General features: G+C 36.6%; 1 non-coding gene across 1 annotated transcript; it reads right to left on the bottom strand.

The window, feature by feature from the left end:
- Window positions 1–2,229: 2,229 nt before the first annotated feature.
- LOC128287624 (small nucleolar RNA R71) lies at window positions 2,230–2,336 on the bottom strand. Its single transcript, XR_008278323.1, has one exon. It is a non-coding gene; the product is annotated as a small nucleolar RNA R71 (small nucleolar RNA).
- Between the last annotated feature and the right edge of the window lie 16,770 nt (window positions 2,337–19,106).

A 19,106-nucleotide genomic window follows, 5' to 3' on the forward strand; every position in this document is an offset into this window, starting at 1 on the left:
TTACCTCGGATGTTGTCGAACGGCTTTTACGGCTATTCGATTACTTTTTCCTTCCCTTGTCCAATTGTGGCCCTCTTAGCTCTTGAGCTAATTCAAACAAATTCAATTTATCAAAACCTCATTGTGCTAGCTTATGGCGAATATGACAAGGAATTTAAATGGTCATATGGCCACCCTTTAGCTTGAATACACAATGGTCATGCACATTTTATACTACATCAAGCAATTCAATACAATTTATTCGAGCATCAAGGAAAAGCTAAGGCCTTCAATAGGCTACCCAAGGTCGAATATACTTGTCCATGTTGAGGCCAATTATGCACTTAATACCACACAAAAACAGTATGCATTTTACTAGTTAATGCTTTGCATATTGTAGCTCAAAACTTACAATATAGCATCAAGCACTCATATGTGTGCTAGGCCGAATGTGCTTACAATTTCACAATTATTCTTCAACATCTTCTTCTTTAAAAAACTTATTCATCACTTCCTTCATAACCAAAACATCATGTGCAACATATATATACATATATGAGCATGGCGAATTTCAAGGTGTCCATAGCCATCCAAAACACAAATTTTAACTAACATGCAAGAAGCATGAACCATGCTCATGAATGCATCATGGCGAATATGACAATCATGATCCTTTTCAACTTCAATCATGATAAAACAAAAGAAAGCTCAAAATCTTACTCAAGAGTAGACAATCCATCATTGCATGCATCATCATCAAGCTTCACACTTAGCATGCAATGGCTTTATCACCATAACAACTTTGGCCAAATACCATTTCCATGGCTTAACAAAGATTTGAGCCATGGCTAACATGCACATCAAGTTAGCAACCAAAACATGCATGAAACTCCTAACACAACCTCATACATACCTTAATCTTGATGCAAACTTAGCCAAATCTCCTTCTAGATCTCTTCCAAACCAAGCATGAAGCACAAATCCTCCTTCTTCCTTAGTTTTGGCTCAAAGAAAGGATGAACAAAATTTTTTCTTTCCTTCTCTACAACTCACGGCAATGGGGGGGATTACCACACTCACACACATTTTTTTTCATTTTTTATCACCCATACACCTTTGTTATTATTTCACCCTAATGCACCAACAAAACATGTTTCATGACATGTTTAGCCCATCCTCCTTGTCATGGCCGCCACCACCTATAAAGGGGGAATTTGACATGCAAGTCCATTATTTTGCATGCATGGTTTAATTAGTCATCACACATTTCCTATCATACTTTCAAAGTTCATTACTAAGTCCTTTCTTGTGGAATTCACCCTTATAACACTAAATCAATCATCATAAAATGTCATACATGAGCACACATATTATAGGCATCAAAATAAATTTTAATTATTTTTATGCCTCGCTTTTGTGGTCCCGAGACCACCTTCCGACTAGGGTCAATTTTGGGCTGTCACAGGAAATTTCTAAATGGACTGTGAAAATAGTTAAGTCTGTGTGCACCTTGTGTCCGATTCCGGTAACGGACTCGGGTACGGGGTGTTACATGCACATTTCCATTATTCTAAGTTTTTGGCGCTGTTGTCGGGGACTATTTTAAAAAGTCATTATTTATGAATTTGTTAGTTTTGCATTTTGGTTTAATTTTCTGTTTAAATTTTAACTTAATTAGTTTTTCTGTGATTACTTCAGGTGTTTATGAGTATTGATCGAATCATCAATTTACTCCTTGTAGACCTTGAGATTGAACGAACTTTTTGACAGTGAAGAAGACAAGCAAGTCAGAGAATGACCGAAGAAATGAACTTTGAAAATCCAAATCAAGGAAATGGAGCAAACACTGCTCAAAATCCTATCCTTATTGCTGATGATAGAGATAGAGCTTTAAGATAGTATGTCGTGCCAATGTTTAATGATCTTAATTCGGGTATTAGAAGACCCGAAATTGAGGCACAACAGTTCAAGCTGAAGCTAGTCATGTTCCAGATGCTTTAAACAATGGGCCAATTCAGTGGAATGCCTACTGAAGATCCTCACCTACACTTAAGACTGTTTATGGAGGTGATCGATTCTTTCAAGTTAGTCAGAGTACCCGAAGATGCATTACGATTGAAGTTGTTCCTGTATTCATTAAGGGACAGAGCTCAAGCCCGATTAAACTCATTACCACCAAATTCAATTTCCACATGGCAAGAGTTAGCGGAAAGATTCCTTATAAAGTATTTCTCGCCTAGCAAGAATGCTAAGTTGAGGAATGAGATCATTGCTTTCCAACAAATGGATGATGAGTTCTTGTATGAAGCATGGGAAAGGCATAAAGAATTATTACAGAAGTGTCGTCATCACAGTATCCCACACTGGATCCAACTTGAAACATTTTATAATGGTCTTAATGCTCACACAAGGATGGTAGTGGACGGTTTTGCTAATGGTGCTCTCCTTTCTAAGTCTTATAATGAGGCTTATGAAATCATTGAGAGGATTGGCAACAACAATTATCAATAGCAAACCAATCAAACAGTGTCAGGGAGATGAGTTGCTAGAATACATGAAGTAGACGCTCTTACTTCACTCGAATCTCAGGTATCATCAATATCCTCAATGTTAAAAAATCTTACTACTAATGGGCCTAAAAGTTTTGCAGCACAGCTACCAAATCAATTTGAAAGTATAGCCTGTATCTATTGTAGGAAAGAGAATTTGTTCAAAGAATGTCCATCGAACCCAGACTCTGTATATTACATGTGTAACCAGAACCAAAGTTGAGGAAGGCAAGGAATGCAATCCAATTTTTATAACCCATCATCGCGAAACCTCCTGAATTTATCCCGGAGTAACCAAGTGGCTGGAACCAGTAACACTTAAGCCCAATCTAGACTAACCTAACCACGTAGTTTTCCCCAACAAGTTCAGAAACCAACCCAAGCTGAACCATCCAATGGCTTAGAAAATTTGTTAAAGGCATACATGGCGAAGAATGATGTAACAGCCTGATTTAGACCCTAGTCAGAATAGTGGTTTCGGGACCACGAATCCAAGTCAAAAAAATATTTAAAAGTTATTTTTTGTGTGAATTTATATCTGGGAAATTTTCGCAATTTAATTTTGTCGTTTAGGTGCCCGATTAAATAGAAGGACTTAATCACGAAAATGATAATTTAATGGTTATTTGTATAAAGGGCCAAATTGCTATTGGCTTTTTAAATTGAAGCCAAAAAGTGGTAAATAGACCATTTGAATAGGTAATGGCTGATTGTACCCTTGTATTATGTGTTTTAGTTATTTAATTATAAAGGGTTTAATAGTAATTAATTAAAATGTTATTATAAGTATAATAAAACAAAAAAAGCTTATAACATGTCTTTATATTATCATCGCCAAAACCAAAAAATAAATAAGAAGAAAAGAAAAAGAAAACCTAGTTCGGCCATCTTCCATGCTTAGTTCAAGGTTCGTTCTTAGTAGGTTTTTGATAATTTTTACGTTTTTGAGATCGTTGCTTCGAGTACTAGTAAACCCATGCTTGAATTTTTATTTTGGTGAATATTTTGAGTTATGCCGTTGTTGAGAGCTTGTAATTTTTGTTGTTTGATGATGAAATATGAAAGATATGTTTTATATTAACATGTTTTGTATTGGAGTTTTTGATGATTTTGAATAATTAGGACTAAATTGCAAAAATAAAATTTGAGGGACTAAAATGTGAAATAAATGAAATATTGGACTTGTATGAATATGGGTAAGATTCAGCCGAACATGGGTATAGTGAAGTTTTGCATATTTTGTGTTTTGTGCAATAGGGACTAAATTGTAAAAAGTGTAAATATCAAGGGTAAATGGTAATTTGTCCATTCATGTGTTTTTGGACTAAATTGAATGAAAATATGTTTGAATGAGCTTAATTTGAATTTTTTTAGATCAAGAACCAAAGAAATCAGATTTGGATCGGGGCAAAAAGAAAGTTCTCGACTAGTCGTCCCATTCTATTTTACATTGTTCGAGGTAAATTTATAAACAAATAGACATACTTAATTTAATTATATGCAAAGTATATATGCTAAAATGAAATATATGAATTTATAAATGCTATAGTCGAATGTGCATAAGCTTGGAAACCATGTTCATGCATTCGTTTCGACCGACTTACGACGTCCGAAAGCCCCGTATGAACCTTAGGAATAGTTAGGATACATATGTCATGACATAGGATTCTGATATATTTGTGCGAGTAAGACCATGGCATCGATATGCGACTCCGATACATGTGTGTGAGTAAGACCTTGTCTGGGACAATAGCATCGATATGTGGCTACATGTAAAACCACGTCTGGGACATTGGCATTGTATGATATGTTTGATTATCTGAGTGTCCTATCCAATTTCGTATGGTTCATCAGGCAAAGATAAGTTGTGTTCAAATGTGTAAAACGAGCTAAGTGGCCAGGTATGAATTAACTTGATACCTACTTGAGATAAGGTAAGTAAGTACTTTGAATATTGGTCGTAAATCATGTACGATGCAAATGAAGAATATATGCGTATGTGGTATGTGTATTCGGCCTGTGAATGAATAACTTGTGTATCCTTGTAATGTTTCTTAAATATGTGCATATATGATTTGGTATATTCAGCCATATAGGTAATATAAATATATGTGATGTTATACTATGATTCTTGAGCTTGCGTATGTGAGTAAAAGTATGTATGGTTTAGTATGACTATTTGGTTTGGAAGTTGATTAATAATATGATAAAATTACTATGTAAGTATTCGGCCTAGGCGGGTAATTGTCTATGAAAATGTATTAATTATGGAATTTGTAGGTTTGAGGTCAAGCATGGTAATGTTAATGTAATTCATTTAGTTAATATGTGTTGACTATATTATTGATTTTCTTATGACTTACTAAGCTAAGATAGCTTACTGTGTGTATATTTGTTTTATAGATTTTGGATGCAAAATACGAGCTCAGGGATCGTCAGCAAAGTCTATCACACTATCCACTGTTTTTGGTACCTTCATAAGTGAACTATCAAACCTATGGCATGTATAGGCTGGATTATCTTTTGAAATGTAAGATTTCAGTTCAGTATAATTTGAGCCATGCAAAAATGGCATAATTTCCATGTTTGATTTCGATTATGTTTGCTTATGGTTTGATTTTATTTTGGCTATGGTATTTTATGCTATGGATGAATAACATTTGTGATATGTGTTTTGTGGTGCATTGAAGTTAGTTAATGACTTAGGATGAGGTATGAAAGAATCGACCATAAGTATGTTTGGTTGATCTAGATGTGTTTCATACTAAGATAATATATATATATATATATATGTGAATTTTGCTTATTATGCTTAGTCTTGATCTAATAAGTTCTTAGTTGTAATGTTTAATGAGTTTAGTTTTGATAATTCGGTGATGGAAATTTTTGACGTGAATGTGGTTTTAAATAATATGATTCGGCTAAGCAATGTATTAAGTAAGGAAAAATGTTCCATGATTGTTTTAGTCAATTTGTTTTGTTATGAATTCAAATGTTAAGCGTGGCCTTGAAATTTTAGGATAAGTGCGCACTATATATATAAAAGCATAAATATCATGCTCGGTCATGTTATATTGTACTAAGTTGCAAGGGTGATTGCTTGTTAAATTATGTAATAAGATTTCAATTGGTTTTATTATGAGTTTGTGCAGAAGTTGTTATTTGTGTCCGAAAATGGTTTAAGTTAAAATGATGTAATGTACTTGAGCTCGGTGTAACATTTTGCTTCTCTTGTATGTTAGTCATTTATTAAACCGTAATACTACTTGATATAATGCTTTATCCGAATATGCTTATATGCTTTTATTTATGTATACATATATTCGAATGGATGTATTATGTGACACCCCTAAATTGACCCTAGTCGGAAAGTGGTTTTGGGGACCACTAAACTGAGTCATAAAAATAATTAACCATCATAGTTGATGCTTATTATATGTATATATGCATGTGTGAAAATTTCATGTTTGAATTTTGTTAATTGTAAGTGAATTTTATTAAATAGGACTTATGTGAGAAAATTTAGAAATGTGCTAGGCAAATGTAAAGTGGCCTATTAATGCATGTTATGAAAATGATGGGTTTGCATGTCAAATTACCCAAAATTAGAGCTAGTGGCTGGCCATGCTATGGGGTGAAACATGTTGTAAACATGTTGTGTTAGTGTGTTATGTTAGAAAGAATAAAATAAAAGGTTAGTAATAAAGTAATGAATAGAGGGGTGATGAAAACAAAGTTGTCTCATCCATGTCCCCCCCTCCATTGCCGTGAATTGAAGGAAGAAAACAAAGAAAAAAAAATGTTCATCTTCTAACATCCTTGGCCGAAAATGCCAAGACGAAGGCGGAAAGGGAAGTAAAATATTCGGCCACTCCTTCTAGTCTTGAATAAGGTATGTAATTCATGGTAGCTTTTGAAATTGTTGAATGTATTAAACTAGTTACTAAGCCCCTTAGTTAGCCATGTTCAAATTTTGAATCTTGTTGGTAACATGAGCAATCGGTCATGAGAAAATGTTCAAGAAATGGTTGTTGCTCATGTTATTTGGATGAGAAATGGTGAGTTTTGTTGTTTCATGTTAAGTTAGGTGAATGATGATAGATGAGTGTTTGAACTAGAAAAAAAAAATCATAGGTGAGCATTAGATACTAAGGGAAAAGAATCGGCTACCTTGTTATGAGCTAGGGCCGAATGTGAGTTTGGTTGTGTTTGAATATTACATGCTTGGTAGAGTGGTGGATGAAAGTGCCGAATGTGGTCTTTGCTTTGGGCATAAGGAATAATAGTATGCATAGGTTTCGGCTTTGGTAGTACCTATGTGATTATAATTAGTTCATTTTGATGGTTCGGCATGAGGTGATAAGTAAAAGTTTAAAGGTTTGCTAAATTGTCTTTGTCATTGCCGAATGTGTGTATAGTTAAAGAGAATTTGTTAAAGTGCTTAGTTATTTGATATTGGGTTAATGATATGTGTATTCGGTCATAAAGGTGCACATGAGGAAATGTTAGATTAATGGTATTAAATTGCTTAATGTGATTAAAAATGCGCATGACCATTTTGTATTTGAACTAAAGGTGGCCATATGACCTATCAAACTCCTTGTCACATTCGGCCATAAGCTAGCATAATGAGACTTTAATAAGTTAAATTTGTTTGAATTAGCTCAAGAGCTTAAAGGACCAAAGTTGGATAAAGGAAAGGAAAAAGTGATCGAATAGCCGCTGAAATCGTTCGACAACATTCGAGGTAAGTTTTAAGTGATTAAACGTTGAGTAAATTCAATCATAATAGGACATAATGAGTTGATTTAATAAGATATGATGTGGCCATGATATGTCTTAAACTCAAATGGTAAGTTCATAAGTGTTTGGACTTGGAAATTTAAGAGCAAATTGTAATAATTTGCTTTGGACAGCAGCAGTAACGTGATTTTCGAAAATCACTATAAATTGTTGGTGTGGAATTATAGGTTGAATAAAATATGTACTTAAAGCTTAGTTAGTCTAGTTTCTTATAAAAGAGACCTTGGAAGCAAAAAAATTTCCTATAAAGAGATATTTAAAGTTGTGTGGGACAGGTCGAATGACTCAAAATCCCTGTTCTATTTTTGGAAAATCATTATAATTTGTACAAAAATGGTTATAAGATAAGATTTATATGATTAGACTCCTTAATGAGTCTAGTTTCAAATGAAATCAAATAGAACACATTATGAATTCTTTACAATGAAAAATTTGATTCGTAGTGAAGAATGGTCAGATTAGCAAACAGTGAAACAGGGGAAACTTTAAGAAAAATCTGGTATTGATTGGCCAACCTAAAATTCTGGAAATTTTATGGATGGAAGATATACGAGTCTATATTCAGGGAAAATGAATGGCAAGTGATTTGGAGTTTTGTAGCTCCAGTTATAAATAATTTAGTGACTATTGCTCAGGAAAACAGCTCGTAGTGAATATGTGATTTTGTTGTAAACATGGATAAAACTTGTTTTAGTTGCTCATAAGCTATTGATTAAACCCATACGTGAATTCTAAATCGTGATATTGTAAAACGAGATATGAGTGTTAGACGGATCTTTGATATTAAAATTTGTGAAATTGTAAGTTTATGAGTATTCGAATATGAAATGATAGTATAGCGTGAAATTGAATTATTCATTGGAAAATGATTGATGTAGATTCGGCCAAGACAAAGTGTAAACATGGTAGTATATGTGGTATGTGAAGTATATTAGGATAATTGTGATGTGAATACATGAAAATTTATATTTTGATTTAGGATTTTATGTGATGAATGTGAATGTGTATATATGAGATAAGGCCGAATGGCCAATGTGATGAATGTGAACATGTATATATGTGATAAGGCCGAATGGCCAATGTGATGAATGTGAGCAAGCATATGTGTGATAAGGCCGAATGGCCTATGTGGTGAATATGAACATGCATATATATGATAAGGCCGAATGGCCAATGTGATGAATGTGAGCATGCATATGTATGATAAGGCCGAATGGCCAATGTGGTGAATATGAACATGCATATATGTGGTAAAGCCGAATGGCTAATGTGAAATATGTATGAGATATGTATATGTGGTAAAGTCGAATGGCTAGTGCGAAATATGTATGAGGTATGTATATGTGGTAAAGCCGAATGGCTAGTGTGAAATATGTGCGTATATTGTGGCCGAACGACCAAATGTGAAAGGTGTGTATTATTAGATATTTGATGAGGCAAATGAATTACAAATATGACAGTCGATGTGAATGTTGTAACATGTGATTAAATGTACATGAAACTTGGAAATATATTCCGGGTAAGATCCGATGACTACGTGTGGAGATTATGTCCGGGTATGACCCGATGACTACGTGTGGAGATTTTGTCCGGGTAAGACCCGATAACTTCGTGTGGAGATTTCATCTGAGCTAAAGGTCTCGCCGATAATCCGAGTAGAGGTTAAAGCTATAAGACTTCGTAATAAGAATTGCTTATAAATATATTCAATGCGAAAGGTTAAACAGGTATGTACTCCAAGTTTATATGTGAGCTTGATTTGAACTAAATCATAAGGTAGTTATGTGATGCATATGAGAGCAATCTATGAGACTATTCCCATGATTATGTGACATCGGATCAGTGTGAGAGGTTATGTGAAATCATACAATATATCTATGTCACATGAGCTCACTTTTATGTGAAAGTTTATCTGCCTATTGTATATGATGAGATGTGCATATTCGGTAAAGGGATGGTATGCCCGAAGGAAGAGTGAAATAAAAATACGAACAACTATGTTATAATTTGATTGTTATCTGTTGACACTGCTTAAAACTTACTAAGCATTGTAATGCTTACTCCGTTTACTTTGTTTTCTCTGTTTTATAGATCTCATTGCGGTTACTGTGCTTGGGGATCGTCAAGAACTAGTCACACTATAACTATCCAACGCTTGTTACTTGTTATGTTTAGAATTATTTTATGGCATGTATAGAATAGACTAGTGGCGGAAGAATATTTTTGGTTAATGTATATAAGCCATGCGAAAATGGCATCTTTTGAATGTTTACTTAGAGAAGTTTGAATTTTATCCCTGGCTGTGCTTAGTACTTATTTAAATGAATGATCTTTATTTCAAGAAAAAGTTCAAAATTTTACTGTTCTGATATGAGTTACAAGTCCGGTAATGCCCCTTACCTATTCCTGACGATTCACGGGATAGGGTGTTACATTTTATTGGTATCAGAGCTACGGTTTAGTCGATTCTAGGACTAATGTAGCACGCGTGAGTCTATTTATACATGCCATAAAGTGATAAAATGATAGTGTGATGATTTTTGACTATTAAAATGTGTTTGTTGTATTGCAATGAATTTTGATCCTGATCGAGCTGTAGCAAGCTTCTGACTATGAGAATTTATGATATAACTTCACTTAGATATGCCTAAATTATTAAGTTGATCAGGTACGTATCATGTACTCGTATTTGAATTTCGATTTGGATTGAATTATAAGGGTATAAGTGATGCAATTTTGAAAGAGTGTTTGACTATAAATGTGATTTTTGTATGTGGCTATGGAACTGAAAGTTGAATGGTCGATAAGCATGTTGTGTTTGTATTCAAGTAATGTAAATGATATACTAATGTGTATTGCTATATGTGTATATGTACATGAGAATTGAGTGTGATATATCCGGACTAAGTCCCGAAGAGCATTCGTGCTAGTGATGTATCCGGACTAAGTCCCGAAGAGCATTCGTGCTAGTGATGTATCCGGGCTAAGTCCCGAAGAGCATTCGTGCTAGTGATGTATCCGGACTAAGTCTCGAAGAGCATTCGTGCTAGTGATGTATCCGGACTAAGTCCCAAAGAGCATTCATGCTAGTGATGTATCCGGGCTAAGTCCCGAAGAGCATTCGTGCTAGTGATGTATCCGGACTAAGTCCTGAAGAGCATTCGTGCTAGTGATGTATCCGGACTAAGTTCCGAAGAGCATTCATGCTAGTGATATATCCGTGCTAAACCCCGAAGAGCATTCGTGCTGGTGTTATATCCGGGCTAGGTCCCGAAGAGCAATCATGCTGGTGACGTGTATTCGGGCCTTCGTGCCTAGTAGGCTTCGTGCCGGTAATTTGAGCAAAGTTTAAGTGTTCATTATACGAATTCAAATTTAAATGAGATGATATGTTTAAAAGTGTACATACATGATATTTATAGACTTGGTTAAGTCATTTCAATGTGTAATAACGAATGAATAAGAGCACTATGTGTGTGAATGATTAGAGGCACTGTGTGTGTGCGAATTCCTTTAACCGAGCACTATGAGTACGAGATCGGTCAGTGGGCACTAAGTGTGTGAAGTGGAATTCATGTAAGACCTCGTCTGGGACGAAGGCATTGATTTGAGATAGTGTGTAAGACCATGTCTGGGACATGGCATCGGCTCGATATGTGAGAATATGTAAGACCATATCTAGCATATGGCATTGTAAGAGCTATATGTGCTTAATGAGTATCTGTAATGATTTCGAATGATTCAACGAGTATATTTAAGATGATAAATTAAGTAAGATCAGAATAAGTGATACAGGTATGTATGGAAGGTATGAGAAAATCAAATGAAAGTAAAAAGATGGTGGATATGTTGTTAAGAAATGAATTCATGTTATAAATGTGTTACGGATTTAGTCTATGGAATGCTTGGTATATGAAGTCATATGTGCTATTGCTAAATGACCCCTATTTTTTTTTTGTTAATCATATTCAAGAAATTATTTCGATTAAGTTCGACATTTGAAAGTCTGTAAGAATTTTTGATGAATGCTGATAATTTTGGATATATGGGTTATGTGCTAAAATAAATCCCATGCCGGTATACTATATGAGGCTTTATGCCAAATCGATTGTATACGGGTATCGTTAATGATGATTGAATGTGCTAAATGAATTCAATGTTCGGTATGTGGAAGTTGATTTTATGTTGGAAATAGGTTAAGTTGAATAGTGAGATATGATGGAGTTATAAAGGATATTTATTGGGATGTTTGAGTATATGTGTACTTTCGTCAAAGTTACTGACTTGTACATGAATGAAAATGTGGGTTACAAATATGTGGGTTGATGATGTGAATTATACATGTTAATATGTGCTTAATATGTGTTTCAAATGCATTTGTGAATTAAATTGAGTGATTATTGCTTATGAAATCAAGAAAATGAGATATATGTGCATACTTGTAGAAATGTTTATGTATTTGTTTTAAGAGAAGAAAATGATTGTTTTTTATCGATGCGAAATCAATAATGAATTACAATTGCTATCGATGAGCTAATGTTTATATGAATATAATTCAATAAGAGGACGTTATCCTAAACTATGCATCGGTAGAAATTTTCGAAGACGAAAATCCCTAAAGGGGGGAAGAGTTGTGACACCCCTAAATTGACCCTAGTCGGAAAGTGGTTTCGGGGACCACTAAACCGAGTCATAAAAATAATTAACCGTCATAGTTGATGCTTATTATATGTATATATGCATGTGTGAAAATTTCATGTTTGAATTTTGTTAACTGTAAGTGAATTTTATTAAATAGGACTTATGTGAGAAAATTTAGAAATGTGCTAGGCAAATGTAAAGTGACCTATTAATGCATGTTATGAAAATGATGGGTTTGCAAGTCAAATTACCCAAAATTAGAGCTAGTGGCCGGCCATGCTATGGGGTGAAACATGTTGTAAACATGTGTTAGTGTGTTATGTTAGAAAGAATAAAATAAAAGGTTAGTAATAAAGTAATGAAGAGAGGGGTGATGAAAACAAAGTTGTCTCATCCATGTCCCCCCTCCATTGCCGTGAATTGAAGGAAGAAAACAAAGAAAAAAAAAATGTTCATCTTCTAACATCCTTGGCCGAAAATGCCAAGAAGAAGGGGGAAAGGGAAGTAAAATATTCGGCCACTTCTTCTAGTCTTGAATAAGGTATGTAATTCATGGTAGCTTTTGAAATTGTTGAATGTATTAAAATAGTTACTAAGTGTAACACCCCGTACCCGAGTCCGTTACCGGAGTCGAACACAAGGTGCACACAAACTTGACTTAATCATTTTCACAGTCCATTTAAAAATTTCCAGACAAGTTGGTTACTGCATCACTGTCGCTTTAAAAATCATATCTTGAGTTTCAAAGCTCGAAAATCAGTTTCGTAATTTTTCCCTAAAACTAGACTCACATTTCCATCTACATATTTTTTTCTAGAATTTTTTCTCGGGCCAATTAGTACAGTTTATTAGTTAAAGTCTCCCATGTGACAAGGGTCGACTACACTGACCTTCGCGTGTTACAACTTGAATATCTCTCTGTACAGGACTTCAATACTGATTCCGTTTGTTTATATAGAAACTAGACTCAAAGAGGAATCTATAAATATATGTAATTAATCCTAATTATCCCTGGTTAATTTACAATGAATTTCCAAAGTCGGAACAGGGGGTCCAGAAACGGTTCTGGCCCTGTCTCACAAAAACCTAAATATCTCTTAACATACAACTCATATGACCGTTTCGTTTCTTCCATATGAAAGTAGATTCATCAAGGTTCATTTACATAATTTATTCACTAATTTATTCCATTCCTGATATTTTTAGTGATTTTTCACATCCACACCACTGCTGATGACAGCATCTGCCTTTAAGGTAGACTTTACCTATTTCATAATTTCCATGATTCAATTGGCCCTTTTTGCATACATAGCACAAAGTGTGATCATGATTAACCATTCCAATGGCTAATCGTTTCAAAACAATTCCATACCTCATAATGATCAACATACAAACGATTATAGTACTATGCTAAAACGATATAAGCCATTTTCGCATGGCTATCTAAGTTTACACAAAACCGAAAGGTACATGACCTACAACAAAAGGGTAGTCCTATACATGCCATTTCAAAGTTCAACCAAAATTTGTACCAAAAAGGGGGCTTTGATAGTGTGGATGACTTCGACTTCAATGATCCCGAATCCGATAGCTAACGAGCAAAATCTATAAAACAAAGAGCCAAAGCAACGAGGTAAGCATTTTAATGCTTAGTAAGTCTCAAGTAATGAAATCAGCTTTGACTAAAGTATTACATTCACATAGCTAAATGAATCACTTTAGTTATACACATTCTCATAATCATATACACACACAAGGTATCAACCTATCTAAGAGCCGAAAGTTCGTTAGTCGATCGAACGAACACTATTTCAAACGAATCGACTTTTCCGATGCACATGTAAACATACCTTATCATATGGGTTTTTCGAGCGTATTAATTGAATTTATTACCGCACCAAAACGCTCACCTTCAAACCGAGCTTCTTCAGAATTTAGCCGGATATAACCACAAGCACAATTGCCTTCGGGTCTTAACCCGGATTTGGTATCTTGCACAAATGCCTTCGGGTCTTAGCCCGGATATGACAACTCGCACGAATGCCTTCGGGTCTTAGCCCCGATATAATCACTAGCATAAATGCCTTCGGGACTTAGCACGGATATATTCACTAGCATAAATGCCTTCGGGACTTAGCCCGGGTATCATTCAAATGCTCATGTATACATATATCAAGAATCACGACACATCCATATTTCATTTTCACATTAAGGCTCAAACACAAAATATTTATCAAACCTTTCCAATTTCGCTCAATAGCCACACACAAAGAGCATGATTTCAATTAACTTTATAACTTAGTCCCTACGCACATTCGGTCATGTCCGCCATAATATGACAAATCATTTCAATATAATTCAAGTAGGGTCATTATCAAGACTTACTTGAACGTGGTCGAGCGATTTCGACGGCTACTCGACTACCTTTTCCTTCCCTTTATCGGATTTAGCTCCCTTTGCTCTTGAGCTTAATAGTGACCTAGGATAGCCGAATGCTTCACTCCTTCTTCCCTTTTTCCTTCAATTTTCGCCAAAAGATGTTCAAGGATGAACACACACATTTCTTTTTCTTCTTTGTATTTTCTTCCTAGTTTTGGCTCAAAGAAAGGATGAACAAATTTTTTTTCTTTCTTTTCCTTCAACTCACGGCAATGGGGGATTACACCTTCTCTCCCTTTTTTTTTCAATTCTTTATTCCTCACCTTAGTTTAATTTTTCCTCCCATATTGCACCAACAAATCATGTCTATGACATGTTTTGCCCATCCTCCTTGTCATGGCCGCCACCACTTATAAAAAGGGGGTATTTGACATGCAAGACCATTGTTTTGCATGCATGCTTTAATTAGTCATCACACATTTCCCTATCCTACTTTCAAAGTTCACTACTAGGTCCTTTTAGTGAAATTCACATTTATGACCCTAAATCAAATCATCAAAATGTCACACACAAATTAACACATATCATAGGCATCAAAATGAATATTAAATTATTTTATGCCTTAGTTTTGTGGTCCCGAAACCACTTCCCGACTAGGGTCAATTTTGGGCTGTCACAACTCTCCCCACTTAAGAAATTTTCGTCCCGAAAATCTTCTCGGTAAATAGGTCAGGTAACGCTCTTTCATAGAGTTCTCGGTTTCCCAAGCAACTTCTTCCATCCCGTGTTTGAGCCATAACACTTTTACTAACAGAACCCTTTTGTTTCGCAACTCCTTCACTTCACGAGCTAGGATACGAATCGGTTCTTCTTCATAACTCATATCGGCTTGAATTTTAACCTCTGATGGACTAATTACGTGCGACGGATCAGATCTATAGCGTCAAAGCATCGAAACATGAAAGACATCGTGAATCCTTTCAAGTTCAGGGGGCAAAATCAAACGATACGCAACTGGACCGACTCGTTCGGATATCTCATATGGCCCGATGAACCTCGGACTCAATTTGCCCTTACGCCCAAATCTGAGTATCTTTTTCCAAGGTGAAACTTTAAGAAACACTTTATCTCCCACCTGATACTCAATGTCTTTTCATTTCAGATCCGTGTACGACTTCTGACGATCGGAGGCTATCTTCAGATTTTCACGGATTACTTTTACTTTCACCGAGCTCGGTCCAAAACAATGGTGTACGGCATTTACGACCGTACAAAGCCTCGTAAGGTGCCATCTTAATACTTGATTGAAAACTATTGTTGTAAGCGAATTCAATCAAAGGTAAATACCGTTCCCATGAACCACTGAACTCGAGGATGCAACATCTCAACATATCCTCAAGTATCTGAATTATCCGCTCGGATTGACCATCGGTTTGGGGTGAAAAGCAAGCTAAAATGCAACTTGGTGCCCAAGGCTTCTTGCAATTTCTTCCAAAATCGCGAGGTGAATCTCGGATCTCTATCCGATACAATAGAAATAGGTACCCCGTGTAATCTCACAATCTGAGAAACATACAATTCAGCAAGTTTATCCAATGAAGAGTCCGTGACGACGGGATAAAGTGAGCCGACTTAGTCGGCCTATCAACAACAACCCAAATCGCATCCTTTTACTTGTCGACAATGGCGGTCCGGACACAAAGTCCATTGTGACTCAATCCCATTTCCACTCGGGTATTGTAATCGGCTGAAGTAATCCTGAAGGCACTTGATGTTCCGCTTTCACTTGTTGATATATTAAACATCTGGAAACAAAGTCGGAGATGTCTCGTTTCATACCATGCCACCAAAACCGACGTTTCAAATCGTTGTACATCTTTGTACTTCCCGAGTGGATTGCCATTCGGCTACAATAGGCTTCGTTTAGAATTATTGAAATAAGTTCTGAATTTCTTGGAATACACAGACGATTTCTGAACCTCAAACAATCGTCATCATCAACTTGAAACTCTGATTCCACATTCGGAACACATTCAGCCCGTCTTGCAACCAACTTATCGTCGACTTTTTGAGCTTCGCGAATTTGATGAATCAATGATGGTTTGGCCTTTAATTCGGCTACTAACACATTGTCGGGTAGAATAGACAAGTGTACATTCATCGTCAGAAGCAAACAAAGTGATTTCGGCTTAAGGCGTTCGCAACCACATTAGCCTTTCCCGGGTGATAATCAATGACAAGCTCATAATCTTTTAACAACTCGAGCCAACGTCTTTGTCGCAGATTTAAGTCTCTTTGAGTCATCAAATATTTGAGACTTTTGTGATTCGAATACACATGGCACTTCTCACCAAATAAGTAATGTCGCCATATCTTTAAGGCGAATACGATGGCGGCCAATTCGAGATCATGGGTCGGATAATTTTTCTCATGTGGCTTTAATTGTCTCGACGATAGGCCACAACTCGACCTTCTTGCATCAATACGCAACCCAACCCAAGTAGGGAGGCGTCACTATAGATGACAAACTCTTTGCCGATTCGGCCGCACTAATCTTGAGCTTCCATCAAATGAGTTTTCAATTTATCAAAACTTTTACGACACTTTTCCGTCCATTCGAACTTGACATCTTTCTCAAGCGGTTTAAGTCATGGGTGTGGCTATCATCGAGAATCCTTTTACAAACCGTCGGTAGTAACCTAAGCAAGTCCCAAAAAGCTCGAACCTCGAGAATATTTCTGAGGCTTCCAGTTAAGTATGGCTAAAATTTTACTCGGTCGACTCGAATACCCGATCAGATACCACATGACCCAAGAAGCTAACCTCTCTTAACCGTAACTCACACTTGCCAACTTAGCATATAACTGCTTATCCCGTAAAATTTGCAACACTAATCTCAGGTGCTCCGCATGTTCGGTCTCATCTCTTGAATAGACCAAGATGTCGTCAATGAACACAACTACGAACCGATCCAAATACGGTCTGAAGATCCGATTCATCAAATCCATAAATACCGCAAGGGCATTAGTGAGCCCAAACGGCATCACCAAGAACTCGTAGTGACCATATCTCATTCTGAAGGCAGTTTTGGGTATGTCCGAATCTCGGATTCATGAATCGATAATAGCCCGATCTCAAATCTATTTTGAGAACACCGAGGCTCCTTCAGTTGATCGAACAAATCATCGATCTGCGATAACGGATATTTGTTCTTTATTGTCACTTTGTTAAGTCGACGATAGTCGATGCACAACCTAATGGTTCCGTCCTTCTTTTCACAAACAACACCGGTGCATTAAGGTGAAAAACTCGGCGAGCAAAACCTCTATCCACCAACTCTTGCAACCGAAGCTTTCAACTCTTTTAATTCGTTGGTGCCATACGATCTGAGCTATCGAAATCGGTGTGGTCCTGTACAAGCTCAATACCAAACTCTATCTCCGAACAGTGGCAAACCCAGTAATTCTTGGGAAAAACATCCGGTATTCACAAACCACCAGACAGATTCGGTTTTATTTCTAACTCCTTATCATCAAGTACATACACAAGGTATGCTTCGCCCTTTTCTTACATATTTCGGGCCAACATTGATGATATTACACGGCAACCCTTCAAGTCCGTAGACTCAACTCGGATCATTTCGTTATTTATGCACCTCAAATCAATAGTCTTGCTTTTGCAATTCACAACCGCATCATGCACGGTCAGCCAATCCAAACCAAGAATAACATCAAATTCATCGAATGGCAAAAGCATCAAGTCCGCCGGAAAACAGGAACCTCGAATTACTAGGGGGCATTTCTTGCACACTTTGTCGACAAGCAGGTAACGACCCAAGGGATTTGACACCTAAATTACGAACTCAGCAGACTCAATAGGTAAAGTCTTACTGGATGCTAAGGTTTCGCATATATAAGAATGAGTAGAACCAGGGTCAATCAAAGCAATCACACTAGTATCAAAGAGAGTGAAAGTACCGGTAATAACATCTGGCGAGGAAGCATCCTCACGTGTGCATATAGCATAAGCCCTAGCAGAGCACGAGCCTCGGATCCGGTCGTAGCATCTCTAGATCCTCTCGACCACCACTAGCATTGCCGTATTTCTAGATGGTCTCCTCGGCGGTGGTAGCACCGGTTTCCCACTCGATCTACATTCTGCTCGCACAACCTCGGGCAATCTTTAATGAAGTGGTCAACTGATCCGCACTTGTAACAGAGCGGTCACGGAATCTACAACTTCGAATGCCATTTGCCACAATGTCGACACTCCGCTCGTCTCGACGTTCATTCCCAACACTGGCGATCGAAGTGCCTCGTACCCACCCACGGGGTCGATCACGATCTCGTCTAAAAAGGCCCGGTGCCTCTAGACCGCCCACATCATCACGAAATTTCTTTGATGCTGAGAAGAGACTTTCCGAGGATCTTTTACGAAACTCTCCGTTCCCACATCAACTTTTTGTTTTTCTTTTCTAAGCTCTTGACTTTACAAGCTCGCTCGACAAGTACTATGAACTCTCGTATTTCAAGAATGCCAACGAACATTTTATATCTTCATTCAGCCCATCCTCGAAGCGTTTACATGGTAGCCTCGGACGAAATACATTCTCGAGCGTATCTACTAAGTCTAACAAATTTTCGCCAGAATCGATGGCGACATAGAACCTTGCTTAAGCTCAAGAAATTCCTTCCGTTTTTTATCAACAAATCTCTGACTGATATACTTTTTCCGAAGCTCAGTTTGGAAAAACTC

The sequence above is a fragment of the Gossypium arboreum genome, chromosome 13, assembly GCF_025698485.1.
Source record: "Gossypium arboreum isolate Shixiya-1 chromosome 13, ASM2569848v2, whole genome shotgun sequence".
NCBI lineage: Eukaryota > Viridiplantae > Streptophyta > Magnoliopsida > Malvales > Malvaceae > Gossypium > Gossypium arboreum.